At 34.9% G+C, this 6,817-nt stretch overlaps 1 pseudogene; it reads left to right on the top strand.

Annotated features, from left to right (window-relative positions):
- LOC103674188 overlaps nt 1–5,060 on the top strand; it is a 20,054-nt pseudogene extending 14,994 nt beyond the window's left edge.
- The last annotated feature ends 1,757 nt before the right edge of the window (nt 5,061–6,817 follow it).

The following is a 6,817-nucleotide window of genomic DNA, read 5'->3' as shown; positions in this document are numbered from 1 at the left end:
AATAAACCTAAAAGACATATAAATTAGGCTGAACTCAAGAATAGGAGAATAAACATTTTCTCACATGCACAAGGAGCATTCTCCAGTGTAGAGTACATAGTAAACCACAAGTCTCAATTGATGTAAAAAAGATGGATATGATTCAAAATGTATTAACTGACCATGACAGGATAGTTAGAAATCAATAACAGAAGAAACTAGAAAATTCACAAATATATTAAAATTAAACACACTCTTAAACAATTAATGGGTAAAAGAAGGATTCACAAGGGAAATTAGAAAATACCTAGAGACAAGTGTCAATGAAAACACAACATATCAAAATGATGGGATGCAGACAAAACAGTTCTCAGAGGGAAATTTATAGTTGGGAATGTCTACATCAAAAAAGAATAAAGATCTCAAATCAATATACTTCAACGCTGAAGGAACCAGAAAAGGAAGAGTGAACTACCCCAAAGCTAACAGAAAAAAGGAAATAATAAAGATTAAAGTAGTGATAAACAAAATAAAGACTAAGCAAACAATAAAGAAAATCAACAAAATCAAAAGATGATTCTTTGAGAAGAAAAACCAAATCACCAAATGGTCAGCTAAACTGAGAAAAAGAAGAGAAGATACAAATAACTAAAATGAGAAATGAAAGTGGCAGCATTACTACTGACTTTAACAGAATTAAATGAATTGTAAGGAAACAGTATGAAAAATTGTACATTAACCAATTAGATAACAGAAAAATGGACAAATTCCTTGAAATACACAACTTATCTAAACTAACTTAAGAAGAAATAGAAAATCTCAATAGACCCATAATAAGTAAAGGGATTGAATAACTAATATAAAACCCCCAACAAAATAAAATCCCGAGTTATATGGCTTCACTGGTGATTTCTACCAAATATTTAAAGAAGATATAATACATTTGGAGTTTATCTTTGTGTATGGTGTGAGAGAGTGGTCAGGTTTCATTCTTTTGGATATAGCTGTCCAATTTTCCCAGCACCATTTATTGAAGAGACTGTCTTTTTTCCACTGGATGTTTTTTCCTGCTTTATCAAAGATTAGTTGCCCAAAGAGCCGACGGTCCATTTCTGGGTTCTCTATTCTGTTCCATTGGTCTATGTGTCTGTTTTTGTGCCAGTACCATGCTGTCTTGGTGATCAGAGCTTTGTAGTATAGCTTGAAATCTGGCAACGTGATGCCCCCAGCTTTGTTTTTCCTTTTCAACAATTCCTTGGTGATTCGGGTGTGAGACAGGAATCCATCAAAGTCATAGAGGAGAACATAGGCAACCTCTTTGACATCAGCCACAGCAAATTTTTTCATGACATATCTCCAAAGGCAAGAGAAACAAAAGATAAAATGAACCTGTGGGACTTCATCAAGATCAAAAGCTTCTGCACAGCCAAGGAAACAGTCAAAAAAACTAAGAGGCAGCCCACGGAATGGGAGAGGATATCTGCAAATGACACTACAGATAAAAGACTGGTATCCAAGATCTACAAAGAACTTCTCAAACTCAATACATGGGAAACAAATAATCAAATAAAAAAATGGGCAGAAGATATGAACAGACACTTTTCCAATGAAGACATACAAGTGGCTAACAGACATATGAAAAAATTTTCAAAATCATTAGCCATCAGGGAAATTCAAGTCAAAACCACATTGAGATACCACCTTACACCAGTTAGAATGGCAAAAGTTGACAAGGCAGGAAACAACAAATGTTGGAGAGGATGTGGAAAAAGGGGATCCTTCCTACATTGTTGGTGGGAATGCAAGTTGTTACAGCCACTTTGGAAAACAGTGTGGAGGTCCCTTCAGTTAAAAATTGAGCTATCCTATGATCCAGCAATTGCAGTACTGGGTATTTACTCCAAAGATACAGACATAGTGAAGAGAAGGGCCATATGCACCCCAGTGTCCATAGCAGCATTATCCACAATAGCTAAATTGTGGAAGGAGTCGAGATGCCCTTCAGCAGATGCCTGGATTAAGAAGATGTCCATATATACAATGGAATATTACTCAGCCATCAGAAAGAATGATTCCCCAACCTTTGCAGCAACATGGACAGGAGTGGAGGAGATAATGCTAAGTGAAATAAGTCAAGCAGAGAAAGACAATTATCTTATGGTTTCACTCATTTATGGAACATAAGAAATAGGAAGATCGGTAGGAGAAGGAAGGGAAGAATAAAGGGGGGGGTAAATAGAAGAGGGAATGAACTATGAGAGACTGTGGACTCTGGGAAACAAACTGAGGGCTTCAGAGGGGAGGGGGGTGGGGGATTGTGATAGGCCGGTGATGGGTATTAAGGAGGGCACATATTGCATGGTGCACTGGGTGTTCTACACAAGTAATGAATTATGGAACGTTACATCAAAAACTAGGGATGTACTGTATGGTGACTAACATAACATAATAAAAATTATTATTAAAAAAAGATATAATACAGTACTTTTAGAATTCTTTTAAAAAATTAAAGAGAAGAGGACACTTGGTAACTTAACCAGTAAGGCTGCCATTACTCTGATCCAAAGCCAAATAAAAGCACTACAAGAGGGGCACCTGGGTGGCTCAGTCAGCTGGGCATCTGACTCTTGGTTTCAGCTCAGGTCATGATCTCAGGGTTGTGGGATCGTGGGGCTCCTTGCTCAGCAGGGAGTCTGCTGGAGATCCTCTTCCTTCCTCTCCTTCTCCCCTTCTCCTCCCACTCTCTCTCTCAAATAAATAAATCTTAATTAAAAGACATTACAGGAAAGAAAATTACAAATCAATATCCTTTATGATATAGATGCAAAAGTATTCAAAAAATATCAGCAAACCAAATCCAGTAGCATATTAAAAGAATCATTCACCATGACCAAGTGGAATTTATCTCAGCTACGTGAGCATGTTTCAACATAAGGAAATCAATCAATGTAAGATATCAGATGAATAGAGCAAATGAAGAAATCCTCATGACCATCCTAATTGATTCAGGAAAGGCATTTGACAAAATCCAACATGCTTTCGTGATATACACTCTCAGAAAACTGGGAACAGAGGGGAAATTTCTCAACATAAGAGAGGGCATTTATGAGAACCCCACAGTTAATATCATATTCAATGGTGAAACAATGAAAACTATACTACTAAGGTCACTAGCAAGACAAAGATGCCCACCTTCACCCTTTGCAATTCAATGTTTTACCAGAAGTACTAGTCAGAGCTATTAGAAAAGAAAAATGAAAAGGGCATCAGAATTGGAAATAAAGGAGTAAAACTACCTATATTCATAGATTATATGATCCAATTTTTAGAAAGCCCTAAAGAATCCACTAGAAGCTACTAGAAACAAAAAACAAATTCTTTAAAGTTGCAGATGAACACATAAAAATCACTTATATTTCTATACACCAGCAACAAACATTCCAAAAATGAAGAATTCAGTTCCATTTATAATAATATTTTAAAATATTAGATCTAAGGAGAGTAAAGCAGGAGAAGCTGTGGCCTCTGACACTTTCACCAGAGCAGCCATGCCAGAACCAAGGGGAGACCCAGGCTGCCACCCCATTGTTTCTCCTTTCTGCTAATTGCTCCTGCATCCTCAGACTCATTCCAACAGCCTGTTAAAACATGTGAATTACTATGAAGTTCTAGGCATGCAGAGACATGTCTCAGCCAAGAATATTAAAAAGGCATATTGAATACTGGCACTGAAGTGGCATGCAGATTAAAATCCCAAGAATAAAGAAGAATCAGAGAGAAAATTCAAACAAGTAGCTGAGGCATATGATGTGTAAAAAATGGGACATCTATGACAAATATGCAAAGAAAGATTAAATTATGGAGGTGGAAATGGAAGTCATTTTGACAGTCGGCTTGAGTTTGGCTTCACATTTCATAATCCAGATGACTTTTTCAGGGAATTTTTTGGTGGAAGACACCTGTTTTCATTCGATTTCCTCAGAAATCCTTTTGAGGACTTTTCTGGGAATGGAAGGAGCCCCTTCACCGTGGGAGCAGGAGCCAAGGAACAGGATTGTTTTTCTCTTCCTTCAGTGGATTTCCTTTTTTTTTTTTTTTTTTGGAGGTGGTTTTTTTTTTCCCCTTTTGATTCAGGATTTTCTTCCTTTTGTTTATTAGGTCAGAAATTTGGAGACTCACTTTATTTTCTTCCATGTCATTTGGTGGTAGTGGGATGAGCAACTTTAAATCTATATCAACTTCTACTAAAATGGTTTGTGGCAGAGAAATCACTACAATTGAATTGTCAAAAATGCTCAAGAAAGAGAAATTAAAGAGGTCCAGTTAAAGTCCTTAACAATAAATGGTAAGGAGCAGCAGCTATGCTTGGTAATAAGTAATTCAATGCATGCAGTTAACAGAAATGTTAAACTATAACAAGCACCATTTGAGGATTAACAGGAACATTTTTTGAAGATTTCAAAAGAATTTAATTCTCAGTATAAGTGCACTTCATCTAAAGATTTTATAAACAGCTTATCAGAGCCCCTATTTGTTTTTGACTTTTGAGTTTATTGTTGGGACTACATGATAGAAGCATTTTTTTTATCTTTAAAATTGTTGTAAATCTCTGTAAGTACTTTGTTTTTTTTATTAAATGTAATCCAAGGTGGCCCCGACACTTTCATTCACTAACACCAGCCAGACCTGCTTTTCCATTGTGTTTGAAATGTGAGCTAAGTAGTGTCAGTGTCAATTATTTTTAGTATTCAGTAGTGAAAATTATTAATGTATTAATCATAATACATGTCTGGTTTGATGTAAATTGAGGATTTTTCTAGTTGTGTATGAATACTGGCAACGTAGACAAGTTTTGACTAACATTAATCTTATGTTTAAAAAAAGTGAAACTGGTAAACTGGGTCTTTGTCATTTGCTTAAAAAAAGAAATGTGAATGTGTTTGGTGCATACTTTCCTAAGTGAGACCTATAAAAATTAAATTAATTAAAAATTATATCATTAGCAATAAATCTAGCCAAGGAGACAAAAGACTTGTACATTGAGAGCTATAAAACATTCCTGAAAGAAATTAAACAAGACCTAATTAACTACAAAGTCATCTTGTGTTTATGGATTGGAAGACTTAATACTATCATTAAGATGAGAATACTACCCAAAATAATCTGCAGATTCAATGTAATCCATATCAGAATTTCAATGACTCTCTTTAAAAACCTATCCTAAAATTCATATAAAATCTCAGGAGACCCATGTTAATGCAAACAATCTTGAAAGAAGTGAATAAATTTGGACTCAGAATTCTGAACTTCGAAACTTACTACAAAGCTACAGTAAGTAAAACAGTATGGTATAGGTATTAGGGACAGACATATAGAGCAATGGGATAGGATAAAAATCCCAGAAATAAACCCTCACATATATGGTCAATTCATTTTTGACAAAGTTGCCAAGACCATTCAATGGGGGAAAAGAGTTTTTTTTCACAAGTGTGCTTGAAAAACTGGATATCCACATGTAAAAGAATAAAATTAGATCTTTAACTTACACCACATACACAAATTACCTCAAAATGCACCAGAGACCTAAAATTATAAGGTAAAACTATAAAACTTTTAGAAGAAAACCCTACAGAAAATCCTAATAAGATTAGATCTGGTGATTTCATGGATATGATACTAAACACACAAGAAACAAATGAAAGAATAAATTGGATTTCATGAAAATTAAGAAATTTTGTGCATCAAAGGATGCTATAAAGAAACCAGAAAAACAACCTTTAAGCCATATATCTGATAAGAGATTAGTATCCAGGATATCTAAAGAACACCTAAAACTCAACAACAAAAAGACAAAAAGAACCCAATTCAAAATTGGGCAACGACTTAGACATTTCTCCAAAGAAGATATACAAATTGCCAATAAGCTCATGAAAAGATGCTTAACATTATATGTCACTAGGGAAATGTAAATAAAAACCACAATGAGATGCTATTCCACACCTACAAGGATGTCTATAGTTAAAAAAAAGAAAAAAAACAGGTGTTGGTGAGGATATGGAGAATTTAGAACCCTTGTGCATTCGTTGCTGGTAGAAATATAAAAAGGCACAGTTGCCATAGAAAACAGTTTGGCAATTTCTCAAAAGGTTCAACACTGAACTACCATATGACATAGCAATTCCACTCCTAGGCATATATCCAAAAGAATTCAAAACAGGGACTCAAACAGATATTTCTACAATGTTCATTACAGCTATAATCACAATAGTCAAAAGATGGAACCAACCCAGTGTCAACCAACAGATGAATAGAATATTGTTCAGTCATAAAAAGGAATGAAATTTTGATACGTGATATAACATGGGTGAAACTTGAAAACATTATGCTTAGTGAAATAAGCCAGACACAGGTGACAAATATTGTGTCCTTTCAATTTTATGACATACCTAGAATAGGCAAATTCATAGAGACTGATAGAATAGAGGTTACCAGAAACTGGATTGGGGGAAGGGCAAGTCTTTGTTTACTTGCTAGAGGGTTTTTTTTGGATGATGAAAATGTTTTGGGTATTGATTTATTGGTGATGCTTACAGAACATTGTGGAGTGCATTTAATGCCATTGAATTTTACACTTACAAATGGTTAAAATAATTAAAAAATACATATATTTTTCCCCAATAAAAAATGAAGGAGAAATGAAGGCATGCTCAGATCTATAAAAACTGAGAGTTTTTCACTACCAGACCTGCCCTTCAATAAAAGCTAAAAGGAGTCCTTTAGGCTGATATGAAAGGATACTAGATGATAACTCAAGCCCACACAAGAAATGAAGAACAGC

Source organism: Ursus maritimus (assembly GCF_017311325.1).
Source record: "Ursus maritimus isolate PB19 chromosome X unlocalized genomic scaffold, ASM1731132v1 scaffold_X1, whole genome shotgun sequence".
NCBI lineage: Eukaryota > Metazoa > Chordata > Mammalia > Carnivora > Ursidae > Ursus > Ursus maritimus.
This window is presented reverse-complemented; position numbering and strand designations above follow the sequence as displayed.